The sequence below is a fragment of the Pogoniulus pusillus genome, chromosome 33 (assembly GCF_015220805.1).
Source record: "Pogoniulus pusillus isolate bPogPus1 chromosome 33, bPogPus1.pri, whole genome shotgun sequence".
NCBI classification, from domain to species: domain Eukaryota; kingdom Metazoa; phylum Chordata; class Aves; order Piciformes; family Lybiidae; genus Pogoniulus; species Pogoniulus pusillus.
In genome coordinates this window covers 5,187,372-5,210,226 of record NC_087296.1, presented here as the reverse complement: position 1 = coordinate 5,210,226, position 22,855 = coordinate 5,187,372, and the positions used below count along the sequence as shown (strand labels likewise).

Here is a 22,855-nt window from a genome sequence, read left to right as displayed (position 1 = left end):
GGGTTTTGTGCCCTGTTTTAAACCACTGGTTGGAAGCCAGCCTACTAAAGCAGCACAGTCCCTCCTGAGCCACACCTCTTTGGTCCATTGGTGCATCAGCAATTAAGAGGCTGGTGGCTGCATCACAAGGAGACAGCCAGGTACCAAGTACATGGAAAACAAAGACGTTTCCTGTAGCACAACAAATGAAAACTCCACGTCTCAAATCCTCACATCTGCTGAGTGATGCAGTCCAGACTCCTTGCTCACTCCATGCTGGAATTAATTACTCCCAGGAGTAATTAACAGGATGAATTTTAAAGCTCTAGGCTGGAGGGAGTTTGGCACTGGAGAGACAGGTTACACCGCCCGCCTCAAGCGGTGTCTGGACAATGGCATGGATTTTGTGACCTGTTTCACTGGAGCTACACTAAGGGGAAAGCATCATCCCCATCAAACCAGCTTGGGAGTTTTTGTTTCTGTTGCCTCATAATTCTCAGTCCTGAAAACTTCCCTGTTCTTGATGTCTGGCAGAGTAGCTTGTCTTGAAGTGCCTGATGCTCCCTGTCCCAGCGGCAGTTCCCAGCACACAAAAGGTTTATCTGGAGCTCCACACCAGGCTCAGCCTGTGCATCCCTACATAAAGTCAACATTCAGCCTGATGCGACCCTATACTGCCTTCACACAAGCTTCACACTCTGTTTCATGGAGACAGAGTGGTGCTTGGGAGGATTATCCAAGGCATGTTTACACTGAGGCTGGTCTGAGTCTGCATCTGTGATGGTGCCCAAACTGGTGTGCAGCAGATAGCAAGAAGCTAAGCCTCCACAAGACTCCATGAAATAGCATCAGTGAGAAAATCTAGTGAGTGACAGAAGATCTGGTGTCACCCTGCTGCTGACAGAGCTCAGTAAAATGCCTTCAAGGAGGCAGAGCAGCCCTTGGCCTGCTCTCTATGACCAGAACAGTTCCTAGATATGTCACAGGGAAGTGCATTTTATCCTACCAGACAGAGTTGCTGTATAGTAGCATGTATACAGAAGGCTTTGAGGAGACCTTATAGTGGCCTTCCAGTTTCTGAAGGGGGCCTACAGGAAGGCTAGGGAGGGACTGTTTACAAGGTCTTGTAATGACAGGATGAGGAGTAGTGAGTTTAAACTGGCAGAGGGGAGATTCAAACTAGATGTTATGAAAGAGTTCTTTACAGTGAGGGTGGTGAGACACAGGCACAGGTTGCACAGGGAGGTTGTGGCTGCTCCTTCCCTGGAGGTGTTCAAGGCCAAGTTGGATGAGGTCTTGAGCGACCTGTTCTAGTGGGAGGTGTCCCTGCCTATGGCAGGGGGTTGGAACTGGATGAGCTTTGAGGTCCCTTCCAACCTAAACCATTCTATGACTCTATGTCTGTGAGCTCTTAGCTTGTCAGACAAGCCTCAGCATCTCAGCACACACTGGGATTTAGCAGGCTTTTAAGGCATTTCATATCACCAGGTACTGGCTCTGCTGCAATTTTGCAGCATGTGTGTTACTGCCCAGCTAAAAGCATGGTTTCAGTTCTGGTTTCTCCTTTTTCTCACGTGCTTGCAAAAGCAAACCCCAAATCAACAGAAGCAAACAATTTCTCACCTGTTTCTGTATCTTACATTAACGTCAGCTGCCTGTGATTGCTGAAAGCCAGAAAGCTGTTCTTCTGGAGAGCTCACAGTCTGCCTCTATCTGGCATCTGGGTGGCTAACTGAATTATCTGTTGCTTCTTTGTAAGCCCTGCTTCCTTTCTTTACGTCTGAATTTGGGCTGGGAATAATGAACTTCCTGTATCATAGAGCAGGGTACAAGGAAGCTCATTGTACACTCACCGAGGAAGAGGGTATCAGTGAGTAGCTTATAAGGCAGCTCTGAAGGGTCTTGTTAGAACGACTTTATTCTCCCAGTTTCAGTGGTTTGATTAAGTGGATCATGTGATAAACACTTATAATGAACTTCTTCAGCTGCTGCCAGGGGAAATCCAGCAGATAAAATGCTGAATCCCACGACATTGCCTCTCTGCATAACAAACTGATTACAAAGACGGAAAAAATCATGCAATTCACTGGCTGCCTCGACTCAGGACAGCACAGCAGTGTTATACAATGTTCCTCCTGCTGCCCCACATCAAAATATCCTTGCTACTAAATCCAGTTCCAACCAGTGCAGCTCTCCTCCTGTAACTCACCAGGCAGATTGCAGCTACATGTAACCACTTGTGAGCAAGTCTGGTCCTGCTTCTGAGCCGTTCCTTTCTTACTAAAGGAAGCAAAATAAGACAAACAAACAAAACCTCAAGCAAACAAAAACTGAGCATGAAGGCAGGAGTAAAAGATGATTTGTTTTAAAAAGAAAATATCTAAGCCAACCTGAGCCACCAGAGCGTAAAGCACACTTCATTAGTACAGTGAAAGGTCAAACAGCAGCCTGTGTTCAAGCCTTTGTGGTTTCACCAATACCCATAGCACCAGTGACCAGGGTAGGATGCCAGTATCTGCTGTGCCAGTATCTGCTGTGCTCCAAAAGCAGACTGAAATATCTGCAAAGGCTCTGCTACAGGGAAAAGGGCCAGGAGCTCTGCCAGCACTCAGGTGTCAGGGGAGAAGAGGCAGCTGTTTCAGCTGGGTATGGACCTGCTGTCAGTGAGCATGTGGAGAGACGCACAGGTGCTAGGCTTAAGCAGTGTGACTGTTTTTTCTTGGGACCCTTAATTCAGGCAGTAGGTTGTGGGAGTGAGGGTAATGCCTTTCCTGTTAGCAGTTTACTGGCACATGAGCCTAGGTTCCAGCCCTTACCAAGCTGTGGCTGGGGTGGCAGGAGCTGCAAAGCCAGATCTGGTGTGCCTGTCCTCAGACTGCCTCACTGCACGTCGTCCTAATGAGTAATCAGCTCTTTAGGGTCACTGGGTGAAGCAGCTTAAACAGAGTTCTGGGAGTTTGTGTGTCAGGAGGAACAAAAGGGTAAAAGTGTCACCTCAGCAGCTCTGTCCTGCACATCACCAGTAGGTCTGACAACTGTCAATGACACCTGGTGGAACCAAACTGGCAGTGCTACTTCCTCCATCACCTACAGCCCTTGCACTTCCCTCCTGCCCTGTGGACATGCTGCACGGGGCGAGAGTGCCCAGACGTGCAATCACTTGTGCACCACCACCAGGAAGTCCGTGTAGCCACAAGGCTGCTCTTGCACAGCACTTTGGAGGGTGCTCTTGGTTATGGCCAGCAGCTTGCTGTGCTGCTCTCACACACTGCCTGCTTTCCCTGCTGAGCAGCATGGTAAGCCCCCTCACTGGCTACCCACCTGTTAAACCACTACATGGGCAGAGATCACAAGATCACAGGATGTCAGGAGTTGAAAGGGATCCAAAGAGATCACTGAGTCCAACCCCCCTGCCAGAGCAGGACCATACAATCTAGCTCAGATCACACAGGAACACATCCAGACAGGGCTGTACATAGAAGTGCAGTTTAAAAGGGACACCAGGCTTTGTCTGCCAGCTTTCCTCCGCACCATAACTAGCCATTAAGTTTCTCCAGGTCAAGTTATTTTTTAATCAATGGGATGACACAAGTGTAATGTAATAGATAATAGGATAGCAATCAGCTCTCATCAGTCGTGATAGCATGTGAAAAAGAGCCTTGTTCTGATTTATTTTACTGCCAAAAGGAATTAAAGTATCTAATAGTGAAGGGGGGGAAAGTATCTTTAAATCACCCTTTCTATACAGTCAGTAAGAATCGATAACAATACTGCTATTAGACTCAGCCATCAGGGAACAATGGAATTGTAATTCTGTAAACCAGCTGAAATTTTGCTTTTCACATTATTTTGTTTCCATTTGACAAGAAGACTCCTGGAAATGCTCATTTTGCTTAATCACCTTTTGGCCTTGGAACCGAACATCCTCCTCCAAAGTATTGCCTTCAATTCTGCTTGCAAGTTTGGTATGCCAGATTAAGGATGGATGTGGGACATGAAAGGATTTTTCTCCCCCACTTCACACTTAAAACAATTCAGGTAAAAAAATCATCTTGTTCTGGAAAGCAGCTGAAAAGGGGGAAAAACAGTGCAATTTTAGTGTTAAACCTGTGAGTCTCAGCCTCTGTCTGGCTGATTTTGAGAAACTGAACCCTCCAATTCCCCAAGAATCAAAGGAGAGTTCTGAAAATGTGAGGTGTACTGAAGCTAAGTATCCCAAGTAGAAAAACAAGTTACAGTACTTCGTTTCTTACTCATCTAGGACCATATAATCCTATTGCAAAACTCTGTTATGAGACAGATAATTAACTCTTCAGCAGCTGAATTGCTTCACTGACTGACAAGGAGCCATTTCTTTGCAACTTACTGATCTTTGCTGTGTCTCCTCCTATATGACAAAGCAGGTAAAAGGTGTTTGTGCTTTAAACCACGGATCACAGAGTGGCTTAGGTTAGAAGGGACCTTAAAGATCATCTGCTTCACCTTCCCTGCTATGGGCATGGTCACCTCTCAATTAGACTTAGTTACTCAAGGCCTCATTCTACCTGGCCTCAAATACCTCCTTCAGGAAGGGGGCATCCCCAAACTCCATGGACAGCCTATTCCGTAGGCTTACCTCTCTCATACTAAAGAACTTCTTCCTAAAATGCAATCTAAACCTACTCTCTCTCAGCTTAAAACCATTCCTCCTTGTCCAGTCATGGAATCAGAATCACAGAATGAAACAGGTTGGAAGAGACCTCCAAGATCATCCAGGCCAACCTAGCACCCAGCCCTAGCCAATTAACTAGGCCATGGCTCTAACTGCCTCATCCAGTCTTGAACACCTCCAGGGCTGGCAACTCCACCACCTCCCTGGGCAGCCCATTCCAATGCCAGTCACTCTCTCTGTGAAGAACTTCCTCCTAACATCCAGCCTAGACCTCTCCCAGCACAGCTTGAGACTGTGTCCCCTTGTTCTGTTGCTGGTTGCCTGGCAGAAGAGCCCAACCCCACCTGGCTGCAGCCTCCCTTCGGGTAGTTGTAGGCAGCAATGAGCTCTGCCCTGAGCCTCCTCTTCTGCAGGCTGCACACCCCCAGCTCCCTCAGCCTCTCCTCACAGGGCTGTGCTGCAGGCCCCTCACCAGCTTCATTGCCCTATAGGATGCTAACCTATCCACAACCTAGCCTGAAATTTTGACCTGGGTCAACTTTTTAGTACTACGATTCTGTAGTTGCTTTTTTATTTGTCTCATACTTGTATGCATTAAATATTGTCCACAGATTTCCTGTGTAAGCCTGTCCCCAGGGATGGAAAACCTGGTGTACACAACTCATAAATAAAGCTGGTGAGACATGAGCAAGAAAAAAAAGCATAGCCTTCTTCTGGGAATCACTCCAGGAAAATAAATATGCAAGATGGCACATCACCCTACACAGAGCTGGCAAAGGTAAAATAACATTTGGGTTTGATCATTACAGCAAATACAGGAATTCTCTGTTCATCTGCACGTGCTGGCCTTCCACTGAAACAAAAGGGCAGAGGTAAGGCTGGAGTTTGACTTACAAGAAAACAAACCTGCTGGGAGCAGTTGTAGCTTATTTAACTAAACTGGGAGATCAAGGCTGAATTTGATCCCTGGCTTGCAGGAGGCCTGTGAATTCTCTGGAAATTAGCACTATCATTTCTTTCCTGCCTCTGTGGCTCAGGACTCTTTGTAGCATGTGCTACAAGAGCCTAAATGCTGGGTATGCCTTTCCCTCGGTCATCACAGTGCACAGCTTTGTACAGAAGTAGCATTAAACAGGGTGGAGAATGGGACAGAAACATTTGCCTTATGCCCTATAATGGCTTTGGATGGACACACCCTCCCATTTCCATCTGTGCTCTACTGTGCTTTTCTTTCTTGAGACCAGGATATGACATTTGCTGGCATTGACTCTTCCATCAGAACTTATTCTTTTGCTCTCCTTCTGCTCTGCTCTCATTTTCCCAGTCTTTTCTACTTTCAGGTATAGTCTCCTGAATCCTTGGTTTTCTGTAAGGCTTTACACTACCCAGTCCCCAGTTCTGCCCTATCCAGTCCTCAGTTTTGCACTATCCAGTCTCCAGTTCTGCACTGTCTATCTCTAGTTTTACACTCTCTAGCCCCCAGTTTTGCACTACCCAGTCCCCAGTTTTGCTCACTGTTGTTATTTATGAGACAGTGAAAAGTTCAAGCCTCTGATCTATGAAGCCTGACAACAAGATGATTGCTCTGAAGTGCTCATCATTTAAAGGCTGAATTGGCAGCAGACACCTCCTGCAATGACACAGATTGCAGACAGGTGCTACCTGTGTTTTGGTTGGCTGTGGTTTGGAAATGCACAGAATTCTTCAAGAGCAAGTGTGATGTGGTCTTGCCAATCTTTATTTCAATGAGGGTTGGGCCTTATTTTTGCTTTTAGAGACGAAGGTTTACTGTTGTCTTAGAACTGTTTGATGTTTGTTGGTAATTCTGTTTGGGTTCTTAGCTGTTGCACATGACAGCAGAACTGCACACTGATGTGCAGGCAGAGCTTTAGAGCAAGCCATTCATTAATGTCATTAGAATGTTTTAAAATTTGGACTTCAACGGCTGAAAAGTAATAGCTTAGACTATTGCAAATATGGTTTGGTCAGGTATTCTTACTGTGGGCTTGTGGGTGGGTTTTAAATAGCTTTATCCTTTGTCAGATTGAATGTGCCTGTGCTGTCAGGTACTGCTGCTTTCACTGCACGAAGAACCTGTGAGACAGTTTTTTCCTGCCTCTGATCAAATGAAATGAGACTTCCAGTATAGCAGCAGTAGCTCAATGAGAGGAATATGTGTGTGTCTGCTAGAGCTGGGCATTTGCCTGTGGGGCTGTGTGAAGGGGTTGAGAAATTGCCCCCCAAATAAAATTTACCAGACCAGCTCAGACAGCTTGGCAGTAAGAAAAAGCTGTTTTACAGCAAGGTAAATTGACAAGCATATATACAAAATACATTTAGATGTATTTCCAATTATATACCATTTAGCAATAATACAGAAAACCAATCCTCTCCTCTGGGCAAAGAAAGCCCAGAAGGTGCCAACACCACCTTCTTCTCTCCCCCTAGACAGAAAACCAACAAGATCTCGCCTGTTATCTCATCAGTGGAGGTTAGTATTCAGTCATGCACAGAGGAGCAGTGGAGGAGGTGGAAGGCAGAAGGCAAAGGGAACAAAGAGTGAGAGATTGTTTATACACTGCTGTTTTATCCCTCTTGGCAAACCAATGGATGATAGAGGCTTTATTTTCTTTAGACAACCAATGCCCTGCTCATTCGTTCTATATTCAATAGAAGGTCCAGAGAAAGTTCCTCTCTCTTATTTATAATTTAAAACCAGAATAGAGTGTTAGGTCTTAAACTGCTCCAGGCTGTGAGGCCTGGTGTACCCTTACATAGCAGAGGTTCCTTGAGATTTTATTTGGGGCACCAGCACACTCAGCACACCTCGTGTGGATGAGAAACCCAAGTGTGCAGGAGCACAGTGAAAGCAAATGTGAGCTGTGTGGGATATGTATGCGTCTAGCACTGATCAGTTACTGACAGGTAACACATTTTCTGCTCTCCTCCTAGCAGGTATCTGTATGCAGTATACATAGATCTGTATTTCCACCCTGTACTACTCAGTACAATCAGTTGCTTCCATGGCTGACTCAGATCCTTGGGAGGCTGCAGCTGGAGCAGTGCTTTATGTTGTATCTCATCAAGGGTTGTTAATACAGTCTGTGTAACATCTGCTAAATTGGGAAGAGAGAGCTTCGGGTCGAGGCTCTGTCGATGTCTAAGACAAATAATTTCTTTGCTGGAATAGGCAGTACAGATGCTGCTCTGGCAGCACATGGTCTAAGGGCTTACCTGGAACTGCAGTGACAGCCTCCAAACAGACCTGCAGTACAGCATGCAACTAGGCAGAAGGAGTCAAGGGAATAGCCTAAAATACATCAGCTTTTGTAGTTCACAGGGTACCTGTTACATCCCCAGTGTGGAGAGAAGCCTGTCTTCAGGAACACATGGTTTGAGGGAAGAACACAGAAAGATGAATTTTGTAGTTCTCATGGAGCTCTTTCACCATCACTGGTAGAAACAGGATGGCTGAGTGAAGTGCTCAGCTCTACTTTTCCCTCACTCTTGTCACTGAAGAGATGGCCTGCAGGAGGTCATCCTAGCTGACCAAAGTCACCAAGGGCATAAATTTTTTGTCAAGGATAGGGACTCCTGGGAGCTGATGAGCCAGACACAGATGGCAGTCTGAGGTGGGAAAACAGCCATCCAGCATGCAGGCTAAGAGAGGGACCAATTTTAAGTACAGATACCAAACCATTCCTTTGTTCAGTGGCTCCAAATGCAGGAAGTCCTAAGTTCTGCAGATCTTCTATTCAGGATATTTGGAAACCAGGACTCTTTTGACAAATGGAGATTAAAAAGATTAATTTTCCTGAGCTTTACTTGGTTTTACCAAGTAATCTGGGAATTAGAAGGACTGGCAGGTAAGTACAAAAGGAAATAGCTATCCCTGGAACACAGAAATCACTATCCTGATGACCTCTGCTGTGAATATGTCCATTCAGAAAGCTGTTTTGAGAAGACGCCTTCAAATGTTTCTGATTTCCTGTCTGTGTTTTGAAGAGGAGTGGCTGCTGAAATCTTTCACCCAACTATTCTGCAGACTAAGCATGGCACACACACACAAAAAGAAGATTTTATGCAAGTGCTGTAATTTAATTTCTTCCTGGCACAGAGAGCAATGCCACATTCTCACAGCAGTGACATGGAGCCGTGGCAAAGCACTAACAATCACAATAGTTTTTCTGGTTTAGGTATTTGTCCACTTGGTTTGAGGGTTTGACTCTAAAGAGGCCAGCCAAAAACTATCAAGTGACAATCACTTTCTGTCATGACTTGTGCTGTGTCAAGATCTGATCTGTAAACTGTAAGTTGCCCATTTCCTACAGGAAATCCAACCTTGCTACTATCACAGAACGGAACAGCCACCACCTATTCTGCACTGAAATATTTGCTTGCTAGTGTTTCAGTCTAGCAAGCTTACTGTCCATGGGTTTGAGGTATTTCTAGAGTAAAATGAGAGGTAACTGTTCTGTGGTTGGAGGCAGTCAATGGGAAGTTCAGTGTCTGATGCAAAAGCAGACCTTTTGACAAGGTGCAGGCTGCTGGGGTTCTGTAGCTCAACATCTCCCTACACTGAGGGATGAATTGATTTCTACTTTTGAAATACACTTCTAATGAAAGATTCAGCTGATCTTCCTGCTTGACTTATAAGAAACTGAGTCATGTGGTTTGGGTTTGTTTTTTAATCCTCAGTATTTGGAAGTTCCATCTTCCAGGGTAAATGAGACCACCACAGCTATGCCTACGCCATGGTGGAACAGAAAGTCCTTTGCACCCAGCGCTAAGTGTGGCATATTCTCTGCCCTCTCTCCCCAGGCTCTATCTACTCCAGATACATGAGGACAGCAAGGACCACCAGCAGACTGCTTGTGAGAATCAGCATGCTAGCAATGCCCACCAAGCTCACCCAGGTACCCAGATGGCAAAGTGCTCTGAGGAAAAGGTGGTGTGCCCATATCTGAGGTGAGTCCTATATGCCTGCAGTATCAAATGGGGTAAGTGTGGTTTTCAGCAAGGTTTCAGGTCAGCTTTCATTGCAGTGCAGAGAAAGGTCTTAAGTGATTATGTAAATGTGCTAATTTTGCACATCTAGAAGACTTAAGACAATTGGAGTTGTGACTGAGAATGCCAATGTGGACCTTGCTATCTTGCATTTGGTGAGAGGAGTTTTATGTGACACGGAAAAGCCTCAGCTCCAACACAACCTTTTATTAGCAAATCAGGTTGATGGGTGGTAGGATAAAGGTTAAGCAGAATCTGTTGTTTACAGTTGCCAGAGTCATATACAAATCCCTGCGTTCTGAGTGCTGAACTTGTAGCCTCATACATATGTTGTTTGTTTTATTAGGCTACATGTGAATGAAAAGAACAGCTGTGACCTCCCCTTGGACTTTGAAAGGGCTCTGACAAAAAAAAAAAACCAACAAGAAAAAAAGGCAAATCCTCTTTAAGAGACCAAAAAACTCCTTAATTTAAATGAATTCATTCTGCATGTGTAAGGAGCCACAGAATTATTCCACATTTTCATTACATTCAAAATTAATTGTGAAAAGGCAGCTAAAGTAGAATCCACATCTGTTCATACTCGGGTTTGGAGTTCTGCCTTAACATTTCAGTTATGCTGCCCAGTTCACCCCCACTTTTTCTAATCCAAAATCAGGCTCATCTAAGCCTCTACCTGGGCTGAAATTGGGAGTTCAAGCAGTGCCATTTCCCCTCTGTACAGCTTTCAGGTGCCTAAAATACGCTATTAAAACAATTTTTCCCTTTCCATCTGTAATTTTAACAAGTCTTTGTTGGATTGGGTGTGATTTCTTAAGCATAATCATCAAACTGTTAAAAGCTTTTAGCTTATTTAAATAGGACTCACTAAAATGAGTGTATCTGCACTGCAGGCTTTTACTTCTTTATTTTTATGTTGCTTCTATTACACCAAATGATTTGTTCCAAATACACAAAACTTGGGTGTGCATAGCCTATAGTTAAACGAATGCAAAGCCCTATATAGTCTTGCAAAATCTAGCTGAAGTTGGTAAATGAGCTAATTCATCACTTTACATTTTGAAAGTGACCAAAACCCAAGGAGACACAGATCTCAGTGTTCAGCACTCACAGCAATTACTGTTTGCCATCGTTTCTCCATGCCTCCTGGACTGCATGCACCCTTTTTGCTTCCTCTAAGTTTTCACAGAACCATAGATCTTTAGAGGTTGGAAGGGACCTCCAGAAATAATCCAGTCCAACCCTCCTGCCAAGTAGGATCCCCTAGGGTAGTTGGCACAGGAATGTATCCCGGTGGGTTTTGAAAGTCTCCAGAGAAGGAGACTCCACAACCTCTCTGGGCAGCCTGTTCCAGGGCTCTGTCACCCTCACTGTAAGGAAGTTTCTCCTCATGTTGAGGTGAAACCTTCTCTGTTCCAGTTGGTAGCTGTTGCTCCTTGTCTTAATGCTGCTGACCACCAAAAAGAGATTGGCCTCATCTACTGACACCCACCCCTCAGGTATTTATGGACATTGATCAGATCTCCTCTCAGCCTTCTCTTCTCCAGAGTAAACAGCCCTAGGGCTCTCAGTCTCTCGTCATAGGGGAGATGCTCAAGTTCCCCAGTCATCCTTGTGGCTCTCTGCTGGACTTTCTCCAGCAGGTCCCTGTCTCTCTTGAACTGGGGAGCCCCAAACTGGACACAGTATTCCAGGTGTGGCCTCACCAGAGCAGAGTGGAGGGGTTTTGTTCTTGGGTACAGAACATTCCTGTGGAAGATTTCTCCAAACCTTCCTGGTACATGGCATGTTCTCTTGAAGCTGTAGAGTTTTCCACAGTATGTCCTGGACTCTTGCAATTCAGCATCAGTTTCTTTGGCTTCAGATCAGTGAAAGTCCCCTTCTTGACAGGGGCTCAAAGAAAGTCAGCATAGTCTCTGTCTATGTGATGTATTTCTGGTGTTTTCTGAAGGACTTCAGTCTCTTTTAGTGTAATCATGAAAAAAATCTGAGTGGCCTTTGTGGCTCTTTGAGAACAGAGCTCTGCTCTTAAAGCACAAATAATGAGGATACAACCAGAAACAGGCCTCTGAACTCAGCTGGAGAAGAAGGCTGCTGCCTCTCCATTAACAAGACGGTGTGGCTCAATTTGCCCTTCTGTGAGGCAGCTGCTCACAGCTTCTGCTAAGCTGTGCACTCAGCATAGGAGGTGGAAGAGAGATGTGGGTGCAGGGATAGCAGTCTGGAAATAGGAATATTGTGGTTCATATTATGGTGAGGAGGGAGGGGAGGAAAGAAAATGCAACCAGAGAACTGATTCGTGACTCGCTGTTGCTGTGTATTTTACTTGCCTTGTTCTTGGCCCATGCAAGTTTGATGATCTCTGTCTTTTGGTCTTCTTCCACATACTCCCACTGCTGTCTAAAGCTTTCCCATGTGTCAAATGACCCAGATGTTTCTCCTCCACTGACTGTTTTCCAGTGTGACGGAGCTACTCCTGTGGTCAGCAGGCAAGCAGTACATGAGCAGAGTGCACTTCCAGTAACAAATTCTGCAGCTCATGGAAAACAAAAAAGTAATTAAAATATTTTTAACACTTAGGTAGTAGAAGAGTTTGATTTGATGTCTACTGATTTTGGTTTCCATTTTCATATGCAATCATATACAAACCTCACCTAGTTGGCAATGTCCCTACTTGCTGCAGGCAGGGTTGGACTAAATGAGCTTTAAGGGTCCCTTCCCACCCATGATTCTATGAAAGGTCCCTTCCCATCATGATTCTGTAATAAAGAAAATGAAATTGTATGATTAATCACTGAGGTCTGTTACAGAATCTCTCAGTTTTCAGACTGGAGTAACAGAACATTTGCTCATGCTTGCTGTAGCACTGCCTGAAGACATACAAGGACAGGCACAAAGCAAGCAGAACATAGCTGTGGCTGGCTCTGCTCATGTAATCCAAATCTTTAATAGCTAAACGTTCCGAACAATAAATAAGCAATAATAATCTATTCTCTATCAAAGGATGTATTTGAACTCCCTGGGCAAGTTTTGGCTTGAGCTTACGAGGCATGTGGTAGTTGGAAGGAAAGACACAAATGAAAGATAAACATGTCCTGAATTATTTTACCAACAGTGGGGAGGGCTGGGGGCAGGGATGACCTACCCTGTTCTGTACTTTGTTCTTGAAATAAGCAGAGTAACTTCCCTGAAAGCACACAGGGTGAACAGTACAGCCTGTGACAAGGTAGCAGGTTCCCAGTGTGCCAGTGTACCCACTGGAGTCACGTAATGCCAGCAGGCAGGGAGCTCAGCACCCGCAGCAGCGGTCAGAATGTGTTATCCAGCCCAGAGGAAAGTGCAGTAAATCTCTCTCATCTTCTCCCATGTTCTTCAAACACAGTTATATAAATCCAACCCACATTTTCCTCTTACTATGTGGCAAATATAATCCTCTTAATAATAATAACAACAACAAATAATCTGGATCTGAAATGCCATGTTAAATAATTTGCAGGAATGGTTAATAATTCTGCTTAGGGCAGCGAGGCTATGATGATGTTTTAGGAGCAGGATAAAGTTTATTTGACTCCCTGTAACTGAGTGTCCTCAGCTGAACCTACCAGCCCTTTGCTGCAAGAGGATTATAACTCACACTGCAGTTGGATCAGCCCTGATTTCTATTTTTAGTGCAGCTCTTGCTCCTTATTTAGTCCTGATTACACAGCCAGAACTGCATTCTCAGCAGCTCAGTGAAAAGCCTGCCTGTTCTGTTTTATAACTTTTCCAGACAAAAAAGATGGGAAGCCTTGGAGCTTTCCAAACACTCTTATTTTAGGAGCCTGCAATACGATACCATCCAAAACCCAAAGGCCACATGAATCCCTGCTGAAATACTATTGATTTTCTTGGAGTTCTACACAGCTAGGATTTGGCTGCTTCTAAGTTAACCAGGATATTTAAGAAGAAGAAAAAAAACCAACCCCCCCCAAAAAAGAATCCACAAATCCCTCAAAAACCCTTCCTCACCCTAAATACTTAAAAGATACTTATTGAAATGGTAATATACATCTGGATCAGATTCTCCAGCAAACATTTTAGCCTCCTCAGATTCATAGTTTAGAAATCCAATTCATGGAGGCAACTATTAGCCAAAGAAAAAAAAAAAGAATAAGCATGGGGGAAAAAATGGAAAATGTTGGTTTTAAAGAATCTCTTAGCAGGGATGACCACACAGAAGTCATTTTCCACCACTCAATTAAAACCATAAGAACATTTTTGGGTTTGAATACAGTTTTCCCACAACAGCAAGGAGTTGCTGTAATTCTGTCAGAGCAACTACAACGCTGCACCTTCCCTTCTAGATTGTGTTTCTGGAACCTCTCCTTAGTCATATATACTTACTAAATTATATTCCCATGCAATGCACTGTAGTGCATGAGCAAACCCCAAGATGAAGATGATGGAGGCCATTGTGAGGCTGTAAACACACAACATACAACAAAATCTCCTTGGACAACACCACGTGCGAAGGAAATAGGTTGTTCGTGTGCGAGGAGGTTTTGCATGGTGCTGCACAATGAAATGACACATACCTCCAATTGGGTCCTTTATTCCTAACACAGCAGAGTCATCCCCTCTCACTCACAGCTCTCTTCTCAGATGTAATGTAAAGCTTTGCTCTCCCAGCCCGCCATAAATCACTGAGGAATTGTTATGCTGGTCAGGCAGTGATTGCTGAATCCAGCCATCCTCGCTGTATGTGCAAGGATACCCAGCACTTCTCCTGCAGTGGGCAGATTGATTGCAGACAGACATTTCTCTCGACAGCCCCTGTGTGCAGGCCATTGACTAGTCCTTTTCTGCCACACTGGGAACACAAAGGCAGATTTAAAAGAAAATTAACTGGAGGAGTAAAGAATTAAAATCAGTGAAGGGAAGGATGGACTAATACATTCTCATTGTAAATTCAGTAATTTAATTAGCTCTCAGTCAAACACTGGACAAATTACAAAGCCAATATAAAACAGAAGGGCCATTAAAATTATGCATTCAGCAGGTCTGAATTTGCATATTCTGTGTTCCCCAAATATCCTATTAACTCTGTGAAAATGGAAGGTATTCCAAATGCATGAAGTCAGGTTCTCTATCTTGATTGAAATGACATAGGCTTGAGAGACAGAATTTGAATGCCTCAAGAAGTACTCAAGATCACTATCTCAAAGGCAGGAGGTTAGAAACTGAAAGGTCTGGAAGCAATTAACTGAAAACAAAAGACCCAAGTACTGGAAAACCTATTCACCCTATCAGGAGCATTGTACTTTAGGATCCTAAACAGAGTACTGAAATTTGGGTATTGGGGAGGTGGAGTGTCTTGGCTGTGCTTCTAAAGCTGAAATGCTAACGTATTTAGGAAACTTCATTTAAAAACACAGTGGCACAGAGGTGCCAGTACTCAAAGTAGGGCAATGGAGTCACAACACATGGGCCTGTAAATCAGCAGCAAAGATTTAAGCGTGACGGTTCTGGCACAAAGGGATTTAACAACAGAGCTCCGTTCTCAAAGAGCTATGAAGGCCACTCAGAATTGTTTTCATGGTTACAGTAAAAGAGACCAAACTACAGAAAATATCTCCTAATAGTCAGAGGCTATGCTGACTTGCTTTGAGCCATTGTCAAGGAGGGGGCTTCTGAGCTGATACACAGCAGAAAAAGCTGATGCTGAGCTGCAAGAGTCCAAAACTTGGAAGATTCTATAAGAGACGAGCCCATGCTCCTGGAAGGTTTGGAGAAATCTTCCTCTAAGAACAAAACTTAGAGGAAACACATTAAGGAATCTCTAGCAAGCCCATGGCATGGACTTTCTTGTGAAACACCATAATATAGTACAAAGAAAAACGCAAACTCAATTTGACCACAACTACACTCTGGACATAATTTTTCATCATAAAAGTGACTGCTGAATCCATTTGGATGAAATAGTGATCCAAGTGTATACAGCTTTGTTTGTAACTCAGCACTACAAAGAGTGCCATAATAAATTATTATTTGGTGTATGATGCAATAGCTATTTCTGCATTTTCACTTCGGGGTGACCAGTTCTGTGTTTTCAGTTAGGAAATGTGCTTAACATTAAAATAGATTATCCAAGCACCCATTTTAAATCAAAATGAAGTAGGTCACTTTGAAGTCAGCTTTGATGGGCAGTTTTGTTGTTGGGTTTTGTGGGGGTTTGTTTTGGCTTTTTTACATGAGAGCATGAAGCTGTTCCCTCAGCATCACTTAATCACTGGTAACTTTTGTGAAGAGCAAATAAAAGGCCTCTTTTATTTATCCATTATGTTCCTAAGAGGTGAGAACAGCTTGATGCAAATGAAAATCATTAAAGCATTCTGCACTACCATTAACTGTCTGAATATCTGCCTATGCAAATGCAGCACATAACCCAGTGAAACTGCAGCCTCATGACCTTCTGCATTGAAAATCTATGCCTTATGACTCTCTTAACTCAATAGTTAAACTACTCTCTATGATGTGCCTCTGTCTAAGAGCTTGGTTTGAACAGGCCTGGAAATGGAGTGCAAGCTATTACGTAGAAACATCCCCAGCTTCAGATACCCCTTCACCCTGACTGGGCAAGGGGTAACAACAGAGATAGCCAGTTTGGAACAGTGCTACAGGATGAATAACAAGCTGAAATGCGACTGCCAAGATCTGATTCTGTGTGCAATACAGCCATAACTTCACTCAGATGAGTAGTTCCATTTATGACACAACAAACATGTAATAATGCAAACCACAGTGGTTGTAGTACTGGAGTTCTAACTAGATACAAGCCCTACTGCACTGTCTTTGGAACTTTGTGAAGCCATTTGTGCCCGTGCAGTGTACGGAGCACTGCTGTTCTCACTAAGTACCGTGCCACCCAGCTGATGAAGATGGATGAACGTATGCAGCTAGAGAGTTTAGCCCTCCAACAGCAGCACCTAGCAACAGCAACGCACCAGAACTCCTGCATTCTTTGTACTTTGAAGCAGAGGCACACTCCTGATAGCTCAGAGAGCAGGTTACAGAAGGCCACGTAGTGCTCTTCATTTGGTCTCTCTCCTTGGTGAAGTTTAGGTCAGGCATCAGGTACAAATTTACATCTTTCTGCTTAAGAGCTTTTCTAGAAGTAAGTCTGGGCAGAGGTTAAGGATATCTCTCCCTCTTTGGGACACCAACCTTTGTTCTGTACTCTTACATAGCAGCAGAGCAGTTAGGATGTTGCATTGTTCAGTAGCAGCTGAAGATTCAACAGTAGATTGGATTCCAGGCATTCCAAACAAGCCTCTCCTGACTCTTAGGAGAGTGGCTCTGTCAGCAGGACACAGAATCTTAGACTGCACTGCATTGGAAGGGATATTTAAAGGTCCCTTAGTCCAACACCCCTGCAGTAAGCAGGGACATCCTCAAGTGGTTGCATGTGAAGTATCTCTTACACCCAGCTTGGGATTTTGCCACTCAGTGCTGAGGAATAGGAAGACTTAGAGGCCAGAAAGACTGAGAAAGCTTTAGTCTCCCAGGCCTGCCTTCATTTTTTCTTTAAACAGGAATGAGGTAGCTTATATACACAGCACTGAGTGCCTGGACTAAGGGCCCTTAAAGCAGAGCCTCTTCTTATTCCCTTCTTTGGATGCTATGGAAAGTAATTAATGCATTTGAAGGGCTTAGATAAGAAACCAGTGGCACTGAGTACCCCTAACAGTCTTGTTCTGATGTTGGCAAACTGGCACATTTAAAAACCTTATCTGCTGCTCTGCCCATTCTGCTTGGTAAAGTGATGGCAAGGAACAAGCTGAGCACAGGGCTGCTCAGCACCCTCGCTGCTAGGCTGCTGGCACACTGTGCCACAGTCGAGGCCCATCACAATGGGTACCATCTGAAACAGTGCTCCCACCCTGCTCAGGGGACAGCATTTGAAGGCAAAGAGACAGTGATTTTTCTAGCTCTTTTTTTATTTCACATGGTTAGAGGTAGCATAGTAAGGAACGTGACAAAGAAGCAATGAGGAAATCATGAATTCCACTGTCACAGTACAGTTCATGCCAAATAATGCTGGATTTTTAAACCTTTCAAAAGTTTCATCATTTTATACATGACTAAATTAAAATAAGCTTAAAAACTTTGGGGTTTATTAGAAATAGAGAAATGAATTATGCTGACAACAGTACACTTCTTACAGAAACATTGTGCCACTAACACGTCCCTTCATCTCCTCTTCTGTCAGACCATCAGCAGTAAAGGATGTTTCCAGGTAGTGCACTTTATCCTTTTCAGCAACTGCTGTTTTATTTACTCTTTATCTCAGTGAATTTTTACTTCTGAACAGGAATATTTAATTAAAAAAAAAAAAGCTAATCCTTTCAAAGTGTGGTAAAAGATAAAGCTGCTCCAGATAAGCATGAAAAATATGGACGGTGTTGATTTCTTTTGTTTAAAAGACACCACTTCTGATACACTCCAGGCAAAAAAGCAATTCTGTGCCAGTCAGGAAAAGAGGAAGCTAAGGAACTGATTAGTAATCTGCTGGAGCAACAGAGAGAAACTCAGGCTCCTGGCAGCAAAATCTTTATCACAGAACTGCTTTAAAAAGTTGCCACTAGAACATGTGGGCTTCAAACATATATTCTTTTTTCTCTCCAATAACAACTAAGAAGAGGTGGGGATTTTTTAAAAAGAAAGGACATTTTCTTATCAAATAAATAGAAATTAAAAACAAAGGAACAAACCACCAAGTTACAGTGATTTAAAAATTTATTCATTACAGGATGAAAAAAACAGAGTCTGATTTTTAATGTGTACCTAAAGACGCACCCAGAAGAGCCACCAAAGCTGCTCTCTTTACATAAGGATGAAGAAAAGCAATCATGGGGGGCAGGGAAGGTGTTGTTTAATCAAAGACATGCAGGTCTTTCTCAAAGCACAAGGTCACAGCACTGACAGTTCTTGTTTCAAATGTCCAACCCTAATGCTTTGTTTCAGAATGCTATGGCTGTGCACACAAGCCCACAACTACATTTGATTTACTGACTGATTCTCTTCTCTTTCCTTTTAAAGATAAAGAATGTGTTTAAGGCTGAGTGTGAGAATGTGATCACTTCTTGGAAGGCTCTCTTCTCTCTCTGAACAATTGGAGACTCTTTCAAAGTTTTATTTTACAGCATACTGATTTCCTATTTCCCTCTGCTTTATTAGTATTTTCACTCAGCAGTAATCTTCTTGGACAAAACCCATGGTCCTAATGTGAACACATTGCTTAATTAATAGAAGAAAGGGAGGAGGGGGAAAATGGAAGGAGGGGGGAAGGGAAAAAGAGGGGGAAAGAAGAAGTTTGCCAATGACTTTGAGGCATAAAATCTCTGCAAATTGGATGGAATTCACATAAAAATAACAGAGATTCTTTGGGAGCTGGAGGGACTTGAAATGTTACAAACCTAAGCAAGTGTTACCTCACTTGCTCAAGCTAAGCAAGGAAGAAGTTCAAAATGCTTTTGTCTTAGCATTGTTTGTTCTGGAAAATTATTTTGAAGGAACAAATACCAAGAAGAGGTGTCCTAGTTTAACCCCAGACAGCACCTAAGCCCTACATGGCAACTCTCTTACTTCCCTCCCACAGTGGAATGGGGGAGAAAGTGAGAAAACTCCTGAGTTGAAGTAAAAATAGTTTAACAGGTAAAGCAACATCTGCATGCCCAAGCAAGGCAAAAGAAGGAATTCCTTCTCCACTTCCCATCAGCAGGCAGGTGCTCAGCCATCTCCAGGAAGGCAGGACTCCGTTAGGTGTAACAGTGACCTGGAAGACAAATGGCATCACTCTGAACGTCCTCCCTCTTCTTTCTTTCCACAGCTTGAGATGCTGAGCATGACATCAAAGTCATGGAAAATCCCTCTGGTCAGCTGGGGTCAGCTGTCCCAGCTGTGTGCCCTCCAAACTTCTTGTGCACCTCCAGCCTGCTCACTGGTGGGGTGGGTGGAGTGAGAGCAGCAGAGGCCTTGACTCTGTGTGAGCACTGCTCAGCAATAACCAAAACATCCCTGAATTATCAACACTATTTACAGCACAAATCCAAAACATAGCCCCATACCAGCTACTGTGAAGAAAATTACCTCTACCCCAGTCAAAACCAACACAATATTCAAGCTTGATTATTTTCATGCAAATAGATGGCTGGCTAATGGAGAACAGCTGCTGCTTAGCAACTGGAGGAGCAGGGAGAGAGTGACTTCCTTTATAACACACTGGATGAAACCTTAGTGAGAGAATGTTCCCTTTGGAGGTGCCAGGGAAAATGTGTGGCAGTGCTCTCTAACCATGGTGTTTCCTTTTGCAGTTATGGACATCCTAGAATGGCAGCATCTTCAGCGAAGAGAGGATAATCTACAAGAAAATGTCCATACAGTAGGTGCATGCATGTGTGCATGAAGGAAAACAAGTGTTACAATCAAATCCTGACACATAAGTTGAAATGTAAGAAATCCAGAAGCAGGTTTTGTGTCTGTCATCTGCTTTAAGGGTTAAACCGACTCAGACTTCAGCAACAGCGATCAGCTTAAGCTAGCAGAGCCAAGACTGCTGCAAGAACTGTTCTTTTTCCTTCCTGCTACTTAGACTCAGCCCTTGCACTGCCTGCTCCATTGTGTAAGCACAGGCTCTCACACATCTACATAAATGAGGCAAGCCAGGGACCTATTTGAGTCAAAACTCACCCGTATTTTTTAGTTGGATCAGTTTTAACCTGGATCAGTTTTCCAAATACAGTTTGTAGTGCAGCTATTCAAAACTGCTTGCACTGACAAGGAAGAGTGCAAGGGACCTCCTGTGACAGTGCTGACTCAAATCTTCCCTGAAAATATAACCTCACCTTGGTTTGACCCTTGCAGGCTAACTTACTGAGTACAAGAAGAATATGAAAGCAGAAGTGTGCTCTAGTGAATGAAGGGAAACTGGGTACAGCTCAGAGAGCATGTGAGTTCCCTAGCAGTGCCTGCACAGCTATAGGACTACCGCTCGGAGCAAGCCACTTACGTCAACAAGGAAAGTCCCTTCTCTCTTTCTCCCAGAAGGTAACATTCAACACTTTCAGAAATCAATACCTCAAATGAACAGCAAAGTGGCTCTAGGTTTAGGCATCCAGTCTCAGTCCTGCTGCCTGCTCTTCTGGTGCAGGGAGTTGCTTTCTCTGCAGCAGTAGTGCTAGATGCAAACTTGCATCCACACCTCACACTCATTTAGAAGCCAGAAGTCTCCAGTTGCTTAAATGTCTTGGATTATATACCAGCCCAGCTGGGCTGCAGACTCTTCATGTTCTGCTGCCTATGCATATGACAATAGAGCATTGTAGTGGATTGGTATCCCCTAGCACAGAAGTGCACTGCAAATGTAGTATCTTTAACTCCTGCAGGAAGGGGCACCAGAGCACATCTGTCAGCGCTGAAAGACGTGAAGCCATCAGTGAAACAAACAGTGGTGGCAAGATACCACGCTCAGGAAGCTGACTGCGTGAACAGAAAGACAACAGAGCAGGGACTGGAGCAAGAAAAGAAGAGAGAAGTGTCCCTACCAACATCCTATGGAAATGAGGGAAACTTGTCAGTTAAGCAACAGCACAAAATGTACTCAGAGATGTTATTTGCTAACGTGCCTCACCAGTAACCTCCCAATGATTTATTAGCCTTTGTGAAATTCATAAGAGCATTCTTGTAGTTCCAAAGGTTTTCCAAACACGAGCCTTGCAAATGTAAATAACTGTCAAACGATTTAAACTCGTTGCTCACTTACTCTTTTTATTCAGCCCTGTTTCAAATGCTTACTTCTTGTGACACAAGATTTCTGGAGGACTAGGTGGGGTTTACTACCTTTTCCCTTTTTTTTTTCTCCTGCATAAAAATGAGTTTAAAGAGGAAAACAGATGTGAGCTAGAGAAAATAAACAGCTTTACAAAGAAAGAGTAGGAAACCAGTTACCCTTGAGTAGACAGGCAAGCTTCCTGTTCATTACAATGAAAAAATGAAGGGTAGCAACTGCCTGACCTGTCTTTTGTTCGGATCTAAAACCAAAACACATGTAAGCAAAATGTGAAACATATGTTTTACATATTGGGCTTTTGTCAGATTTTAGACATCTGTACATTTGTCTCATCTCATCCAGCCTTGCACGCATATGTAACGATATCGTACATGTAAGAATAGTTGGCCTTTTTATAGGCTGATCTTCCACACTGCCAACTCTTCCCAGTATTTTATGTGCTTGGGTTTGTGGGTTTTTTTTTTGCCCCTAAATCATTTGAGAGAAAGAGACTGCAACAGGTCTCCCAACCCAAGGTTTTCGTTAAAATTGGTATGAAAACCTACATGACAGCGATGGAAAAGGTAAACTAGGCTCTCCCAGAGGACCATGTCAGAGAACACTGAAGTTCACCTCGACAGTTTCGCAGGAATTGGTGGCGGGGCGCGGGGAGCACCTCGTTCCGATTCAGGCAGGTCCCCGAGGGACTGTGTCGCCTACTTCTACGGGGGTTCAAGAAGCAGGGAGCTTGTCCCCAGCCGCAGAGGGCCCAGGGTTGCGGTCTCACTGCCGCGGTCCGACAGGAAGCCGCTCCCTCATCCCCGCCGGGTAAGGGGGCACAGGGCAGCCTCCAGCCCGACCTCTATTCCCAGGTCGCAGGAAGGCAACGGGCAGCTGCGGAGAGGGGCGGGAGAAGAAACACGGCCGCGGCGGAGGGAGGGCAGCACGCTGAGCAGGAGGAAGGCGCTGACGCCAGGCAGCACCGCGCAGAGCGGCAGCACCCAGTCTGCGAGCGGGCCGCGCTCCTTGCCCTCCACCGCAGCGCGCCCGACACCGGCACCAACCGGCACCGCCCTTCTGCAGGCCCCGCCCGCCCGCCGTGTGCAGGCACCGCTACCGCCGCTGGGGGCGCAGGCTGCGGCAGGAGCGCCGCCGGAATGGTGCCGCTGCGCCCCCGCGGCCCCGGCAGGACCGGCGGCAGGTTTCCCTGTCTCACAACTCTCTCCCTTTCCTGCCGCCCCCAGCATTCTTAATCTCAGCGTGCGGAGCCTCACCTTCCGTACCGAGGCGGCTCGGCATGCAAAATGGCTGCCAACCCAGCTTAACCCCATCGTGTCCCAGCAGCGCTCCCTTCCCGCCCCAGCCCCGTCCCATCCGCGGCTCGGGGTTCCGCAGCCTCACCCCAGCCCGCG

The 22,855-nt window shown here is 44.7% G+C and overlaps 1 long non-coding RNA gene across 1 annotated transcript in view; it reads left to right on the top strand.

Moving 5' to 3' along the window:
- Positions 1–21,421, top strand: part of LOC135189602 (uncharacterized) — a 28,165-nt gene extending 6,744 nt beyond the window's left edge. Inside the window, exons 3-6 of the long non-coding RNA XR_010308166.1 lie at positions 3,850–4,017; positions 5,242–5,408; positions 9,452–9,598; positions 19,990–21,421. This is a non-coding gene — a long non-coding RNA (uncharacterized LOC135189602). The remainder of the gene's footprint in view (positions 1–3,849; positions 4,018–5,241; positions 5,409–9,451; positions 9,599–19,989) is intronic.
- Positions 21,422–22,855: the final 1,434 nt, after the last annotated feature.